Genomic DNA, 19,496 nt, shown 5'->3' with positions numbered 1-19,496 from the left:
AAAGAATTTATTTATTATTATTATTAAATACTCTATTGCACATCTCAATAAAAGAAAACAATACAGAAATAAAACAGCAACAAAAGTAGACACCAGGTACCTAAACAACAGGCGGTGCTATCGCTAAAAAGCAATCTCTTCCAGATAAGACTTCCAGTCTGTGTTATTCACAATATTAGTACACTTTTAGGCTTTTCGAAAATGTATGATTAGTACAAAAAAAAACAGGAACAATTTAAGAAATAAAACTATGAAAACGGATTATATCGCGTATATTGAATTTATAATAGCTATAGTTTTCATGTGTTACCAAGTTTGTAAGTAGTTGATAAGAAAATAAAAAGGCTTTTTATTATTATAGTTTTCATAGTTTTATTTCATGAGTAACTATCGCAGTAACCGAAGACAATATTAGGAACAATTTAAATTTAGGTATTTAACCAAATATTTATCAGTCGCTCGCAGCGAAGCCTTCAACTAGTCCATAATTTACCACGATAACTTACCACCGTCTCAGTTAAGTAGACCTATAAAGCTAGCATACCTTAGTATAAACCGTAACTTAGTACCTTAGTAAGCGAAACATAATTATCTGGGCAATTAGCAGTGCGTATTAGCGAGTGAAAACATGCTTGAGTCAAGTGGTGGAGTGAGGCAAAGTACGGACAGAGCTGAAAATACTCCACATGCGGACTATTAGCTGCTGTGAGTGGGTCTGCCTGTATTTTATAATAGGTGAGTACCTACTACGCACTTGATGGTTTGTAGGCTTTAAGTCATTAAAAAAATAAGAAAACTTCTATGAGACTGAAATATAAGTACAAATTTTTGTATAAATACAAAACAAAAACAAATGCAAATGTGTTTTCGTTGATATAAATCGTAATAAAAACAAATTTGATCGCGTAGAAGTTTTGTATGTAAAATGAATTTAAGTTTTGTATGTGACGTGTTCGATATCGATATCGATAAATAAAAACGTACCTAATATATAAAATAAGGTGAGTTCGGCAAAGTTACGGACATCGGGTAAGATCGTATGATTCAAATTTCCGCCTATTGTGGGTTATTTTTTTAATGCTGGCAAGGTGATGCGATGCGCCATTTTGTTCCGCACCCCTCTTCAGTCCGCACTTGTTGCTCTGACAGACTAGACGCGTGTTTTGTGCCGTTAAGTAAAAAAGTTCAAAAAATGTGTTTTTATTTTCCATCCGGATATACCCTCCGCCAGTTTTTTTGGAATAACTGGTAAGTTTAAGCGTTATTTGTTTCTTTTACAGATTGCATGTTATTTTTATTAAATTTGTGACAAATCTGTATATTTGGAATTCTGATACGATGCCTGTAGGCAAAGATCCGGTCTTACCCGAAGTGGTAAAAGATCGGATGCAAATCATCCGATCTTAAATTCTCAGGAATGCTCAAACTTTTTACGTGTCACCACGATGCTTGATTAAATTTCTCTAACAGACGTATATAGTGGTGTTTTTTTTTACATAACCGCAAATTACAATCTAAGCGTCTAATATTGCACACTTAAGTAGGTAACTGATCTCTTTATGAATAAATAATTATAAATATTTTTATTTACCTATCTGCTGTAATTATGAAGAGATAGGTTTATTTTTTTGTTGATTATTATTATTATTTTAATAATGTTAAAGAAATATAATGGTTTCTTGAAATATTATTGTTGTGTTGATTAATCAATTCTTACTTGGTTTAAAATGTGTGCTTATCAAAGCGAATTGGCCTGTTTGTAAGATTGAGAGATGTTTTCTTACACGAAATCATACTCGTAGTTATGTGAGATGGCGTTGGAAAGTTTATTAAGTACCTATAGACTGATATTACTGCAATTGATTAAGCTTTGGTCGTATTAATTCCTCCACTTTCATATTATTTTACCCTTATGTCCTATTTTATCACCCTCTTTCAACCTACCGCGCTTAAGGTGTCAATGAACCTACGTGGTTCATTGACCCACATGGGTTCATTGACCCCACACCTAAAAGTTTGACAACCATAATTTCTTGAAAATTGAGCGCATGGTGTAAGATCGGACGGAAAAAATGCAAAAAAAAAAATTGGGTCGGATATGATAGCCCGAATTACTGCTAGGCCAATTCTTCTATATATGAATCGGTGAGTAAAACCGGTTATTTTGCAATGGTAAACTTTATGGTACCGGCAATAGGGCCGAACTTATAGGCCCGTCCGTTCTTACACCACCAGGTAAAAAAAGAATGCTGTCAATTTATTTTGTTTCCTATATTTAAACACTCATTACACGCTCACTATGACGTTTAGAAAGATAATAAAATTCAATTATATAGAGCATTTCATTATTATCAATTCTGTACTTAAATCATGTCCGTACCCTATCCAAAAGCTGAGAAAAAAAAAAACCAACATCATCTCAACCCACCTAAAATCGTCCGAAACTTAGCCGAACTCACCTTATGTAAGTTTCGTCCTAAAAAATGCTAATGATATAAACATATTATTATTTAGTGTCAATATTAAATGAGAGCAATAGTAAAACTGTTTTTAAATTCAAATCTCCTCTAAAGAAAGTATTGACAAAACACTTAAACGAAACCTAAAACGTTTCAAAAAACCTCCCATTAATCCAGCTACTTCAAGTGCTAATGTGGCTCAAAGCTTTTCTAAAATCAACCTTATATATTTAACTCTAAAGTTGAATGTTGTATTTTCACAGATGGCCTTTGACAAAAAACTTTTTAACATTTTCAATCGCGCTTTAGAGTGGGCAGTGGCCATTGAAATCGCAGAGCGAAATGTGGAGTTTAAAGTAGTGATGTCACGAATATCTTCTTTTTGAATACGAATACGAATATCACTAATAATTTTATGAATACGAATATTGAGGTACAGTAAAGGACTTTAATTGTTCAGCCATTTATGGTTTACTATGTTGGAGAATTTATAGTGCAAGCACCTACTGAACAAACAATTTAGCTTGAACTCTAAATGGATCATCAATAAGTCCGTGGCCGTACGAAACTTAACCATTGACACGATACATTGATGCAAAAACAAAAATAAAATTTGTAACTCATATTTGCACACTGCATACTTTTACATTTACTTGTGCATAGTTAATTTCGTTGTTATGAACATAACATATATATTAATGTTATAAGAACTCTGTCATGTGTGTTAGAAGAACTCATCGTGTATTAACACGATGAGTTCTTCTCCTCTCCTATCTCCGTGCCTCTTCCCATTTATTTGGGGTCGGCCCTTTGAATATGTTTTCGCCATTTGGCTCTTGACACGATGAGTTTTTCAATGAGCAATAAATTTGATAAAAATTGAAAAAGTACACTTACACTTAGAAATAAAATTGTATAAAGCAAACTAACAAGTTGCTTAGTTATTGTTTTAAACACACATTTAGTTTATGTGATTAACCATGAAACCATCGCAACAATCACCTTTTTAGAAAGACTCGCGACTCTCGCGAGTCTTTCTACAAAGGTGATCGCGACGTTGCCTAGTTTTCCATAAAATTATAAGATGGTTTATTTAAATATGTTAGAATTTTAAATCATTTCTAAAAATGATACAAATATCATTTTAATATTCGGCGAATACGAATATTCGTATTTGTTGCATCACTAGCGTACCTAAAGCATTTGTATTGAAAACTGGCGAAAGCAAAAGGTTGCAAAAGTACGTTTAAGTGGTTAATGTGGGGTTTATATTTATTCATGCATCGTGTATAGGTCAGTGATTTGTATGCAAGTTGTTTGATTGTCCTTTTTTATTGACTACTGATGTGTGTATATTTTAAACGTTTGGCTACAGATGTAGGTATCGTTCCTAGCGTTTTCAACGTAATCATATTAATGCCTTAAATATCATTATTTGTTTTACGAGGGAGCAAAGTTGTTGTTTAACCTCTCGTGCTAATATTGATACCCGAGCAAGCGACAGATTCCAAAATTGAACGACGAGCGTAGCGAGTTTTACGAAGAAAGGAATCTTGAGTGTTGCGAGGGTTTCAAGGGGTTAAGCAAAATTTGCCACCGAGTAAAAAACAAAAATTTTCACTACACCAACACAAGGAAAATAACCTATTCTGTAAAATATCAAACAAAATCAAAGCAAATCGATAAAACAATAATGATATTAAGTATTTAGCATTCAAATTCATATTAAACATATTAATAACTGGTCACTCACGTATTTTAAGTCGAAAAACGCTCGACATGTTTCACTCCGTACACATGTCGAGCGTTTTTCGCCTTAAAATACGTGAGTGACCCGTTATTAATATGTTTAATATGTCTGTGTCTTACGGAAGTTTTGTTATTCAAAATCATCATTTAAAAGTCAATTTTGCCAGCCAACATAAGGAAACAACTCAAAATTTGCATTTTATTACTTTGCCCCACATGTGGATAAAATGCAACTTTCTCATCAGTTTTTTAATAATCAAGAGAGCCTTTACCAGCTGGTGTGGTGAAAATTTATTTTTGTTGTCTAGTTTGCGAGTTCATACATTTGCTACTTGCGTTTAGTGGAAAAAGTGGAAAAAGTTTCGATGCGGTTTTTTTTACGCAAGACTAGTTTCCTTGCGGTGGTTGTTAGCTATGTTTGATAAAAATCTACCCAGCAGTTTAAAGGATGACTCACGTTAGACCGGGCCGTGACCGGGCCGGAGCTTCCGGCACTTCGTTTTCTATGGAAAGCATCACGTGATCACCTGTCATGTCATAGAAAAGTAAGCGCCGGAAGCTCCGGCCCGGACACGGCCCGGTCTAACGTGAGTCATCCTTAAAGACTATCACCTCTTATCCAACATGATGTAAGTGTAAGGTATATATAGTATAAAATGGATTATTTGGCATAATGCGTAGAGGATTTTAATTTTTTTTTTAATATTTATTTATCATCTTTTTTTTTATACCACGACGGTGGCAAACAAGCATACGGCCCGCCTGATGGTTAGCAGTCAACGTAGCCTATGGACGCCTGCAACACCAGAGATATAACATGCGCATTGCCGACCCTTTAAAAACCTGTACACTCCTTTTTTGAAGAACCCCATACTGTAGCCCCTCGGGAAAACCTCGGCAGGGAGCTCATTCCACAGCCAAAGCGTACGCGGAAGGAAATTCCTCTTAAACCGCACAGTACGCGACCATTTAGGTGCTAGGGTGTGAGAATAAACGCCCTGCCGATGGCGAGCGGTGCGGTGATAGAAAGCGGCCGTTGGCATCATGTCAAACAATTCTTCAGAGCACAGCCCATCCTAATCTAGCGGCGTTCAATACATGTCAGCGACCTCTTTTTTGGCTGAAGTTTGATCGCACACAGCCTTTTTGCGTCGGAACTAAGCGCCGCCAACGATCAAAACCGTTTAATTTGGAATACCGTGAGCTCACTACGCATACCAGTCATACCAGACAGGATATCGTCGCTATACTTATTCAACCTCATATCTGCAACAATCATTTGATGGAAATGTCGCTTTTCTTTCATTCAGAATACGGGTGTTTTTGTCATCAAATGAGTGTTGCAGATACGAGGTTGAGTAGGTATAGCGGCGATATGTGCGAACCTAGGGATAGCTAGGGAACGAAAACCAACGAACAAAAACTGACAGATAAAGCTGCAGCAACAACGCAGCAACAGTAACGCAGCTGCGGTTGACATCCGAATCAAAACTTGCCCCAACTTAATAATGCTCTCTCTCTTCTTCCTTGCGTTATCCCGGCATTTAACCACGGCTCATGGGAGCCTGGGGTCCGCTGGACAACTAATCCCAAGAATTGACGTAAACACAAGTTTTTATGAAAGCGACTGCCATCTGACCTTTAAACCCGGAGGGAAAACTAGGCCTTATTGGGATTAATCCGGCTTCCTCACGATGTTTTCCTTCACCGAAAAGCAACTGGTAAATATTAAATTATATTTCGTACATATACCTATATATAATAGGCTTTTCATCTGTGCCAGATGTTTTAAGCAGCATCCCGGTAACGACACTTGCGTTCGTGGCTGTGTAGCCCTATGCGGGAGAGGATCCCTCGTCCACACACGCGGCAGGTGTATGCTCCCCCAGGTGGGCGGGGGTTGGAGGTTACATAAGTTCCGAAAAACTCATTTAAACCTGCGACCTCCAGATTGAAAGTCTGACGCTCTTACCGCTAGGTCACCAGCGCTTACCAACTTAATAATGCAAATTAAAAAAATAAAGATTCAAAAAAGAATGGAACGGGAGACCTTGTTAAAGGCGTCTTCTTAAAGATAGCGGGGTCGGCCTCAAAGCCGCGTCCTCACAATTTTAAACTTTTAACCTAGCAACATAAAACAAATTCATTTCAATTTCACAGCAATTAAAACACACGGAACCCTCATAGCCTTCGGATGTTAAACAATGGAGAGATTTCCACTATTGCCAATACGGGCAATATTTTTTTGGTATTTCGACATTTTTTCCGGAAAAGAACTGAGCTTTGTAAAGCCCGAATAGAGTAAAAGCATTAGGGATGTCAGTGATGAAAAAAGCTTCGATTTCAGCATGAATTGTTATGCTTTTGTTAGAATTTTTAAAACTTGGTGTAATGTTACTATTGTTAGGTTTTAGCATGGAAACTATATAAAGGAGCTCTATGCATGAAAAGTGTCCATCAAAAAACAGTAATTAGGCGGCGCCACCATACACCGAAATACTACGAAAAACAACCTACGTAATTTGGTCGGGTTATTTGTTGCCTTATATAGTTCGTGTTATACTCATGTCCCAGAGCCTAACTAGCGCCACCGGAGAGATTAGGAACTATTATTTAAAGCTGAAAGCGGTCACTTTTGCAACAATTCTGCCATAAGAGATTGGCATCCTTTCTATACCATCCATAGGTTTTAGATCAACTTGAAATCTGTCGATAATAAATGCCCATTGGAAATTTAGCGATGTTTACAATAATACAGCAATTTTATTATTCATTTATGTTTAATGATGCTTTATGTTTATTGCAATTTTTAAATGTATACAATAGAAAGTAATGTTGATAATTGATGTGAGTAATATTAACAACTTTGTTATCCTAACCTAATTTAGTGTTAAACTTACTTATATAAAAATATTTTAACCGGCTATTCTCCAATACAATTAACAATGATAATTTTATAGTAAAACACACTATTACTTTACTTTGGCGTTCCACAAAATATAATTAATGCATGACATTTTTTTGTTTTGGAAATATTATTCTGTAACAATATACTCCTTTGAAAAAAAAATAAAACAAACAAGAGCAGCAACCCTAATTTCAACAACCCAGAGCCTGCGGCATTCACATAAAGTAGACGAACGATATGCCCTCGACGTTTCGATGCCGTGGACGTGACACAGAATCGAGCCGGGCTATTTTATGCGTGGGGTTGTATGGTAGTTGACAAATAAGCAGTTTTTGGGTTAAGGCACGTTAAGGGGTAGGGATGTGCCACTTGGGAATGTTGTCTGGGAACATTTTCTTTACAATATCCTTTGATAAAAGATATTTTATTTTCACAAGCTTCGTAAAAATATTTGTGATGTTTTGAAGCAGTAGCATTGCTTTTGGTTTTGTTATTGTACTAAGTTAAATTATTGCTTCTATTTCTTGGTATGTATTTGAGTGGAATGCTATGCATGTTCACTGTTCGGTTTGGCTTTTTTAATTAGTTACATTTGTAATTTAGTAGATGATTGTTATTAGAATTGTATTATAAAAGTAATTACATGTAATAGTTAAATTTTAGGTTAATTTTCTTTTTTATATTAAATTTTGTTAAAAAAATCATAATATTATATTGAATCATTGCGAACAAACAGGTTAAAAATGTTTACAAAATAATTACTTAATTTGATATAAAAACATATTAAAGTTACAAGCGAACTATACATATAGGTATACTTATATAAAACTACTTACTTGTAATGACAATTATAAACTAATCTAAATTAAAACACATTTAAATAAGGCCCCCGCGGCATTTTGTGCCAAAGATGCTGGCAGCATTCCCTCGCTGAATGGCAATATTTATGCGCTGCGAGAGAAAGCTGCCAGCTCTTTGGTCACCGGTAATATCGACACTATCGACGAGCTTTTTGCTTAGTTTTTTGCTTTCTTATAATAATACCGCGCCCTAAAAGTAAAAAAATAGACAATACGGCCGAAAATGCCGCCTTGTCTAGTCGGTAGTGATTACTATTCTCAGCGTCCATATTTAGTCTTCACTGGCCACCTTTCATAAATAAGCCGAGCCGTATACATAGTTATTTACCATCACCATCAGGTTACTAAAAATCATTTCAATATTCCAATATTTCTTTATATACTGTCAGTACTGTGTGTAAAAAACTGTAATCCGAGTATTACGCTATTGGTTATTTTTGCATTGCTTATTGGAAAACTCAAATATCTCATTTCATTTCCCTTTAATATCAAAGGGGTTGTTCAAAAACAAATAAACTCGTATCCGCCATTTTATTCAGATTCAAACAAAATTGAATCAACATACGAAAAAAACACATTTAGCTGCAATACGTTACGTTTACATTAAAATTTAAAATAAAACAATGAATAAAAACCAATAGTTAGTTCACTCAATGCACGGCCTGGGGCCTTATATTCATGAAAAATCTACTTAAGTTCAAAACGGCTTAACTAACTTTCTTGTTATTCTAAATTAGACTTAGATGTGTTAAAATAAAGTCTTCTTTACCTTAATATATCCATCTATGAGGTTTGACTGAATATGAATAAGTACTTACGTGTATTTAATAAAAATACGATTATACTCTGTTGCGACGCAATTTGCTGTTATATTTTTTTGTAAATGAATGAACGAATGAAATTATTTAATCCAGAAAAAAAATCCATATGAGTTTAAAACATTTAAAACGAATTACATAATGATATATGAATAAATTAAATTAGATTAAGACATACACAAACACAAAAACAAATACACAAAAATCTTTAAATAAGGACCTGCGTCTCGGGTCACCCCGACCCCGATTCCACAGGCTTGTGGTAGGCCCTCCAGCGCTCGTGCAGCGGACTGGCATCCCACTCTCTGACCGCTGACAGCAGCGTTGGAGGAGACGTAGATCGCCTTTCTGGCGGTGGCGCTCCTCGAACGCAGCAGCGCGGCCCAGCCCGGCGCGCGCCCCTCCGCGAACATGGCGCTCGCGCTGCACCAGGGCGGCAAGCGAAACAACGCCCGCCACGCGTTGTTATACTGCATGCAAGTCACTGATCGCCGCACAGGTGTAGTCGGCCCATAGCTCCACTGTGTAGACGCTTGTACAGAAACTGAGGAATAGTTGCCTTTTTACGTCGTTGCTACATTTGGCGAATCTTCTAGCCAGCATATTCGCCCGTACCGCAGTAGCTGTAAAATAAGCTATCTATTGTTTAGGTACTAAACTTAACAAGTACATACAGTAATAAATATATGTAAAGATTGATTTTATAAATGAAAATAAGATCCATTTATTTACATACAAAATATATACAGTGGTACTACGTAAACGAAATTAATAACTAGCTTAAATCTAAAATAGGCCCTAATAGGTACCAAGGATGTTGGCGGCATTTCCTCGCTGTATCGCAATGCTGATACGTTGTGCGAGGAAGCCACCAGCTCTGATAAAGATTGATTAATATAATTACATATTTTGTTTCCCGAAACAAAATAGTAATTTTAGACTGGGATTAATAATTCTAATACAAAAAAAAACATACAATACAATGGTAAAAATTTAATTAAAAGACATATTTGAATCTCTGTTATAATTTACTTCAATGGGCTTTTTAATGGATTGTAGCGTAAAAATGGCTCCCGGGTTTGAAAAAGCTGAAGTGTTTATTTTGTTTTGCTGATTGTGAAAGATAAAAAATTGCATTTATATACTCGTAATTCTGATAACGAGATTAAAAAATGTTATTTAGAACGATGAATGACAATGAAGGTTCAAAAGGTTTGTTTAGAAATTCGAAATTATAATGATGAACTTTTCACCGTGTTTTTAAAAAGTTTTTTTTTATTTATTATTTTTTTTATTATTTATTTACATACACACAACCATCAATTACAGGAAATCCTAATTCGACAGTATGGAAATTGACACAAAAAATAGGTACAATACATTAGCTTACAGATTACAGTAGCACAATACGTAAAGCGTAGCCCTTGTGAATTCGTTCAGAGAACAAGAGAACAAATCTAACTCGATCGCTACTCTATTAAGGGTCCGAATTGCGCGCGTAAAGGGGGCCTGGCGAAGGAGTTGCGTTCGAGCGAGCGGCTCGGCCAGCAGGCTCGGCCGCCGCCGCCGCCACACATACCGATCTGGTACGTTCAAACGCACCTCTGCCAGGACTCCAGGGTTGCACAACTTGCCCCGCACCAACTTAAATATATATGAAGCTAGCCCCAGCTCCCTTCTAACTTCTAGTTTATTGTATCCTACCATTCCTAACACGAACAATGTAGGATACTTTAACGGATAAAAAGGGTATACTCCGTATAATTTTAAATATATAAATCTAATAAATTTATTTTGGATGCGTTCCAACATTAACCTATATTTTGACTCGTGTGGACTCCAGATTGCCGCATTACCCTCCAAGTGACTCCTGACTATTGCCTCGTACAAGACACGTATCGCGTTAATATTAGTAAACCCATGAGCCTGCCTCATTACAAACCCCAGATTTCGGAAAGCCTTCTTACATACTGGAACAATATGGTCTCGAAAGGTGAGGTAGGACTTCAGCAGCACCCCTAAGTCCTTCACTTCGCCGACGCGCTGCATCGGTGACTCTCCTAACACATATTGGTAGCAAAGTGGATTCCGAGATCTGGTGAATGAGACAATGGCGCACTTTGACACGTTGAAATTTAACCTATACGTTTGACTCCATTTGACCACTCGGTGTATGTCCTCTTGTAATTTAATACAATCAGAGCTGTCATTAACTCTGCGGACAAGCTTGAGGTCATCAGCAAAGAGTAGACAAATGGAATCTTTAACAACGTCAGGAAGGTCATTTATCATTAAAATGAACTCTAAGGGGCCCAAATTGCTCCCCTGACTTACGCCAGACCTCGTGAAATATGGTTCTGACACGTGACCAGCACAGTCCACATACTGGCGCCTGTTACTTATATAGCTGGCAAGGAAAGTAAGAGTATGTGGAGTGAAACCCGCGCTTGCCAATTTCACGAGTAAAACATCATGGTCGACGGTATCGAATGCCTTCCGGAAGTCGAAGTATGCCACATCCACCTGGTCTCCTGCATCCACTGCCGGCACTATATTGACCATGAGATGCAATAGGTTACCTGTGGTACTGCGCGCCTTCCGGAAGCCATATTGCGCATCAGACATTATGCAGCTAGCTTGGGCCTGAACCGATTGGTAAACCGATTTGTTATTTGTTAATAATTGAATGCAACAAAAAGCTAGTTTTGGCAAAATACTTATAGAAGAATTATAAACATGTGGCTACTTTTGGGTAGTAAATAAAAAGAAACAAAAATTTAAAGTTTTGCCAAATGTATCATAAATATTCATAATACATATTAAATAAAAGTGCCAATTTTAACTATTTATTTCAAATTATTTTATTGGGTCACAAAAATAAAATAAAAATAAAAAAGTGCAATACGACAAGGAATCTAAAAACTAAATCGGACTATAGTTTAACTAAAACCCAAATCTAAACTAAACGAAGACTATCAATTCTTCCTAACTACTCCAACAAACTCCGCATTGTTCCCGACGTGGGGGTTTGAAAAATACGTAAATAATTGGCAAAAATTAACCATTTCCAACTAGGGAACAAATCAAATTATTTTATGAATTTTTTTTATAAGAAGACATTACTGACATGTTTTTATGATTTTGATTATTGACATGTTTTTATGATTGTGATACTAGTCAAATTTTAAATTTTAATGTAAATGTTTTACGTTATGTAAAAGTGTACGGCTCACCCGGTATTGTATTGTCCTAGTCCTAGCTCTAAGTATATTGATTTGCATGGTAGGTTTTAATTAATTGTACTGTCTAACATTATTATTTAAGTTTTTGTTACTAACATTGCTATGGGCAATGCCTGAAATAAATGATTATTTAATTTAATTTAAGTACTAGGTGTATATAAATTATAAACTCAAATAAATGTCATACAATAAAGAAAAAGTAACCAAGTCCACCGGTGACGAGAAGCTGACGACGCGGGTTCGATTCCCGCCCCAGCCATCGGTGGACTTGGTCACTTTTTCTTTAGTGTATGATATCTATTTCAGTTTATAACCATTTCCTCCTTTATCTCAGAAACTACTGTGCTAAGGATTTTGAGAAATACAAAAATACATTAATTTCAAGATTTCTCAACCCCTCAAAACCTTTTTAAAATTAACGCAACCCCAACCCCACTAATGGTTACGTTCCCGAAGGACACCTAAACCCCGAATTGGGTCACCAGGCATTAAGCAAATACTGTATAAGAAAATAGTCGGGTGACAGGACAGACGTATTATGGGAGTGTGTCACGCTAGACTGGGTCACCCTGTATAGTGTGAGGTTAATCATGAAAAAAAAATTCTGTTGTTTCATTTCAAGACATGCATTTATCGCTTGATCTTCATTTATTTTCATCATGAAGCGTTTAAATCCCAGGTCAATCGGATGTACAGAACTGGATGAAATGTTGCTTGCCAGACATTGACGATAAAAAAATATTTTTTTATTAATTTATAGATTCGTTATTAATTAATTTGGTATTGATTATTGAGATACAATACGTCGTGATAGCGGACATGCAAGAGAACAATCTCACACCCGAGGATGCCGAAGACCGGGCAAAGTGGAGAAGATTGGGAAGGAAAGCGGGCCGGGAAAACGCTAGGTCAAAGAAGAAGAAGACAGCTAAGCCCGCCTGCGCTGTAAATAAATATGTCATTAAACAATAATTAATAAACTACCTATGTATTCTCCAAGACCACGGGGACGACGCCGTCCTCGAAACGTCGGAGGTAAATCTTAAAACTTAAATACGCGATTAACTCCCGTTTTAAAATTTAAAAATTTACCGTTTCGGGCAAGACTCGAACTTGTGTCATTTCAGAACACTTAGTCTGTCCGATCGCTCTTAACCAACTGAGCTACCAAAGCATGTCAGGACCGTCCAAATATTCCTTCCTTTTTTTCACGCCTTAGGGAGGCGCATAAACTTTTCTCTTAAATAATTAAAATAATTATTGTTTTAATTATTATTTTATTTAAACTTTGAAGTAAAAATGTGTGTTTCGTGCCAGTGCCAGAGCAATTTCAACAAATTTCCACGAAAAAAAATCACAAAAATGGCCAAGTCCCCGTATTTCGTGTTTGTCACCATAGGCAGCAACATTAAAAAGTTGAACGTTTAATTCTAGGTTAAACCTCGTTCGTGTCCGAATTGAAGGGAAATGACTTTTCTTCACCAACTTTAAGTTATTTTCGATCGTAACCCAAGTTTGAGGAGAAAATTGAGGTGTTTGCTAAAGGTTTAGGTAAAAATTGTTGTTTTTGAACACAAATGAAGGGTACACGGAAAGAACATGTCTAGTCACTTTAGTAACATTTTGAGTAATCGAGGTTTTAAAATTTGGAACCAAAATGTATGGTAATTCCGTGACCAGGTCTTTTTTAACTAAAAAAAAAGTTGTGTTACATTATATTATACAGTGGTAGCAAACTATACAACTAATAGTTTCATAAGAGCTCTACATTTTGAAATGAAAATCTCATTTTCCGAAAAAAGTGACTAGACATGTTCTTTCCTTGTACTCTTCAAATATAGTCGGGTGATTCATACTTAAATACTTATTTATTTAAGAAACAGGCAATCATAATTTTAAACTAACGCGGGACTTGGTTTGTCACTTTGCCTACACACAACACACGACATCCGATGGTATGTGATGGGATTTATTTTCCCCCTTACATTTGCTAATCACTGGATTCCACGAAGACGAAATCCGTCCCTCATTTTGATTGAAATTTCGATGTTTTTTGATTTCAATTGCTTCACGTACTTTCCTGCTGTAGTAAACGTCAGGCCATATTATAAACGTAAGTTTTTACGCGATTAAGTCCCATGTTAGTTTAGAATTATGAGTGAAAATCGTGTTAGTTTAAATCAAAACAAGCAGTCGTTCAATTAAGACCTTAAGTTTCCTCATCCATACTAATCCATACTATATAATATTATAAATGCGAAAGTCTGTCTGTCTGTCTGTCTGTCTGTCTGTCTGTCTGTGTGTTCCCTCTTCACGCTTAAACCGCTGAACCGATTTAGATGAAATTTGGCAAAGAGATAGGTTGAGTCCCTGAGAAGGACATAGGATAGTTTTTATCCCGAAAATCATCCCTTAAGAAAGTAAAAAGCGGGGTGGAATTGAGATAATTAATGAAGTGCCTGCTAATTTGTGTGCATAATATGCTCAAATTTAGATTGCTATGAAAATTTTTCCAGGCGCTATTCTTACTCTAGCTGCGGTTACTAAGTCCACGCAGACGAAGTCGCGGGCAAAAGCTAGTTGTATATAAATTGCAGTCTAAACACTGATTTAAACTTTCACGATTTTTACTCATTATTATTCACAACGACGGGACTTATTACTTACTTTACGCGATTAAGTCCCGTCGTTGTGAATACATGATCAAACGAACTTCAAAGTGAAGTTCGATCAGTATTATATGAGTAAGCTTCATTCGAAGATATAAAAACCAGGTAGTCCTTTAACCTACTAGGCAACTCATCGCATGTTTAAAGTAGGTAGCAAAAACTTTAACTCAAACAGGTCTATCCCTACTTTTTCACCCAGTCTTGATGGGGCGCGCGGCTTGCCGCCATTGCTCATTATTTTTAGAGACTTTACTTTCTAAAGCAAAACTTTCTTTCCGGGTATAGGGGAGGGAGGGTAGTTATATCTTCGAATGAAGCTTACTCATATAATACTGATCGAACTTCACTTTGAAGTTCGTTTGATCATGTATTATATTTCTCAAGCTTCATTCTTCAGATATAAAAACCAGGTAGATGTTAAGAGTTGAAAGTTTTGCTGCATTCTTTCCCATTATCAATATTATCATAGCATATTTATTTCTGAAAACATATTTGTAGGAATAATTATCTACCATGTACATATGTGTATACACAAGTTTACTGTTCCAATTGAGTTATAAGGCATTGTTAAGAAACACGGGAAAGTTTAGCAATGCAGGTTCAAAAAGGTATACATATATTAGGTATAGCCAGGTTGTATATATATATATACTTTTACGTATTAGGATATTTAAACAAAATCTAATTTGTTCTTCATAAAACCTAATTGACTAAGATTCCATACAATTTGTGGTCAACTTTGCATTAAGTTTAATTCGATTTGAAAATGTTTAATACGAGTAAACTCATAAGACATATGTCCTTTTGTGAAATGTATTAAAATTCACTAGCAGTGCTTGTCCGCGATACGGAATTTTTGAAGGCTCAGAACAGTACACTATTGATGACAAGATTCAGGCTCGTCTAAGTGTAATTATCTACGAAGATAAGACGTAATTTAGGCTAACGATACAACCCAGCGTTACCTCCAGACAGGGTGGGGTACGCTGTGGCTGTGATGTCTTTCCCCGCGTCTTGACGCTTATGACGCGTAGGCCGTGTGATGTCTGTCTCACGACGACTCATCTTGTTTACGATGATCTCTGAGCAGACGACGACAATGAGAAAATTCAGTTATTAGGCGCGTGCACGCGCAAATCGGCTTACAGCAGCTCCTGATCAACGAATAGTGACACGACGTGCAATGGACAAAGACTCACGCGGCCTAGCGCGTTTTCGAGAGCTTCAACTTAACAAAAAAACATGTATTTGCTCGAAACATGTCTAACGTCGTTTTTAAGTCCTTTGATTTACCCAAGAAGAATTATATTTTGATTTTTATCAAATTAAAAAATCCACCACGTTCCTGAAATCTAAAAAATATATGAACGTGCATAAATTATGCTTTCTGTTCAGTTATTAAGCATAAAGCATGTCATATGTGTGGCATCACCAAAGGTATTCTAAACAAAAATAATTTATAAGACTAGGAGTCTACTCAGCTTTCGAAGTAATCTTTCAAATAAGATTGTAATTTACTCAAACTCAAATGTTTATTATTGCGCTCATATTACATATAATGAATGGGCCAAGGTCCATTAATGGTAACAGAATATTTATTTATCATTTAATTATATATACGTACCTAATGTACATATATTCGAGCTATTAAAATGCATAATAATATCCAGTTAAACCTGAGTAGGTAAAGTCAGCGTTTAACAAACATCATTAGGAATTAATTTAGTATACATTTATAAATGGCTGCATGTGACGAGTACCTTTAAATAGAATATATAAATGATATGAACCTTTTTTATTTTATTTAAATTACTCTTATTGACCGCAAGGCGCGATTGACCATATTTTCACAAATATTGGTGTAGCGGCTTCTATTCTCGCAGCGCGAACGGGACAGCACAGCAATCAACCACGCAATCAATGAAATGAAATGAATATCAATCCACAGAAATTCAGATATTAAGCATCAAATCTAAAAACTTATGCCCTCCATTCAAGTATTCGCTCTGCAAGGAACGGAAGACTGTGCGACGTAATGTTGTATATTTTTAAAATGTAAACATTAAAGCCGGAATAATAAAAAAAATTGCCTTTGCTGTATTGCTACTATGGTTGTATTGAGAGTTCAGAAAACAAATATTATATTAAGTGGATTCATCTTATGTCATGAATGTGCTATATTAATGACATAGCGGTATTGCAAGTGGTGGGTCCCCACCAACTACAGTTACTAAACTTATAATATCAAGGTACATATATTTTAAACTTGGCAAAAACTTATTGCATGGTACCATCGTATTGATGATGGCTGAAAGTGTATCGCGACCGACACATGAGAGTTGAACCATAGGTGCATTCGTCATTTATTGATTTTTTACGGTTTCTATTAATTTCTTAATTATGTATTTATATTTTTAGGTGCATAATCTGAGGGTGATCCTTTAAAAGATAATCGGAAGGTAATCGTTTTGTAGTTTTGATACAGGTTAATAGGTATTTACCTAGTTACCCATTATTTACGACCATAAAAATAAATATTAAATATCTGTGAGAGATGCGAACAAATATATTCGTGTGTGTATTTAGCCAAATTGTACCGAAACCGCTTTATCATTAACTCAGTTAGATGGTACTCTAATGGTCACTTTGTCAGGCTTCGGCATGAACTTGTATTCATGAAGAAATAAGCGTAAAACGTGTTTGCGTTTGTTTTTTAGCTTTAGTTGTAAGTTTAGTTTTTTGCATGCCAGATGCTGGTGAAATATGTGTTACTTATGTATAATATTGTCTGACCACCTTTTGTACCATATTTCATGCAAAATAAAGTTATTTTCTTTCTTTCATATTCAGTACTCACAAATTGTTTCATTGGGTTTATTAGATAGATAATGATGAATAAACCCATTTTCCTGTAATTCAATTCAGTTAGGTGTCTTTGTTACAATTGGATGATTTAAATTATTTAATTATTCAATATCACTTAAAAAAGTAAAATCATATTTTTAAACAGACACAAGGTACTTAGATACTGACATCGCCTACGGTATTATAAATATATTCATATTTTTATGTATCCCATAACAATATTGGCGTACGTATCCCGATAATTTGTATGGTTATATGCATATATAAACATTCAAAAATAGTCACCAAAATATATGCATTGTGCAGGGTATTACCACTTAGTTTATTCCATTTAATTTGTGGTAAAAGAGATTTTATCCAGCTTAAGTTTAGGAATTTCGATCAGATTCACATCACGTGACGTGACGACCTATTTAGCAATTCCCACTTTTAGAGACAAGTTATACTTATGTGGGTAATATAAAAACAATATAGGTACTATTGTATTGTTTCAATTATAAATTTACGAGGTAGTCTCGTGTTTATTCAAATTCAACCTCTGGGCGGATAAAAGTACCGTACTATGGGTTAGGTGTGAGTAAAATTTATTCTGTCACCTATAATTGGATATTAAAAATCCAAATATATTTTATATGTAAGGATTTATTTTAAAAGGCAATGTAGTCTTGTGCCGAACATTTCGGCAGCTAGACCGACGTGTCTCTGACACGCACAAATCAAAAATGAACCGCGGAGCGCTGGTGAAAAAATTTAAAAGAAATATTTTTAATTCGAGGGTAGACTTCGAACGTTTTTCAAAATAAAACCCGTAAGGTTTTAGATTACATAAATAGGCCTACATGAATAAAGTATATTTGAACTTGAACTTAAAAGATAATTCTTTATGCCCATAGAAAAACTTGAACTTGGTGTTTTAAAATGTGCGTGGTTTTGATCGAGAACCGCTATAGATTTATTAAATTGTGTTATGCATTGCTATCGTGTTGACTCACGGCCAACCCCAAGCAAGTTCTATCTTCGTGACGACTCTAGGCCGCCCCCCAGGTTTATAGTTACCAGTCGTGGACTCACGGCCCGCGCGGTACTAAGTAAATGCAAGGTATTTGATCACCAAGTGTAAGTTTTTTACAAAAATAGTTAAAATAGTTACACTTAAGTAAGTATCAGATTTGTGTTTTTTTTTTTTTTTTTTTTTTTCCGGATCTGAAGGATCTATTATCACTCGGCAATTTTGCTTGAGTTTTTTCTGTTGGGCCATCTAAAACCTAATAAAAAGAAATCCTCCCTCGTCTCTTTAACACAACACAATATGATTATTTAGGGCCCTTTGTTTCGTTGCGCGCTGTCCGATCTTAATTAAACCTTTGGTTGGTTCACGACCAACCCCCGGGCGCAATCGGTGTTCGAAGTACGAACAGACTTTCCATCGTGTTGGTTCACGACCAACCCCCAAGATAATTTTTTCCTTCGTGTTGGTTCACGACCAACCCCCAGGATGATTTATTCCTTCGTGTTGATTCACGACCAACCCCCAGGATGATTTATTCCTTCGTGTTAGTTCTCGACTAACCTCCAGGATGATGAACAATTTCAATAACAAATATATTTTATATTGCACAACGAATACGAAACGAATAATCCCACAGCTTACATCTCGTATAAATCGTATAATGTCTGCACTAAGTGCACTACGTATAGGCATTTTAAACGACTTTGAAACAAAATTATGATTTTACGTGCGTTCGTTGCCTCGCAAGAATAAAGAATGAGCAATGGCGGCAAGCCGCGCGCCCCATCAAGACTGGGTGAAAAAGTAGGGATAGACCTGTTTGAGTTAAAGTTTTTGCTACCTACTTTAAACATGCGATGAGTTGCCTAGTAGGTTAAAGGACTACCTGGTTTTTATATCTGAAGAATGAAGCTTGA

The sequence above is a fragment of the Cydia strobilella genome, chromosome 18 (genome assembly GCF_947568885.1).
Source record: "Cydia strobilella chromosome 18, ilCydStro3.1, whole genome shotgun sequence".
Lineage (NCBI taxonomy): Eukaryota > Metazoa > Arthropoda > Insecta > Lepidoptera > Tortricidae > Cydia > Cydia strobilella.
This window is presented reverse-complemented; position numbering follows the sequence as displayed.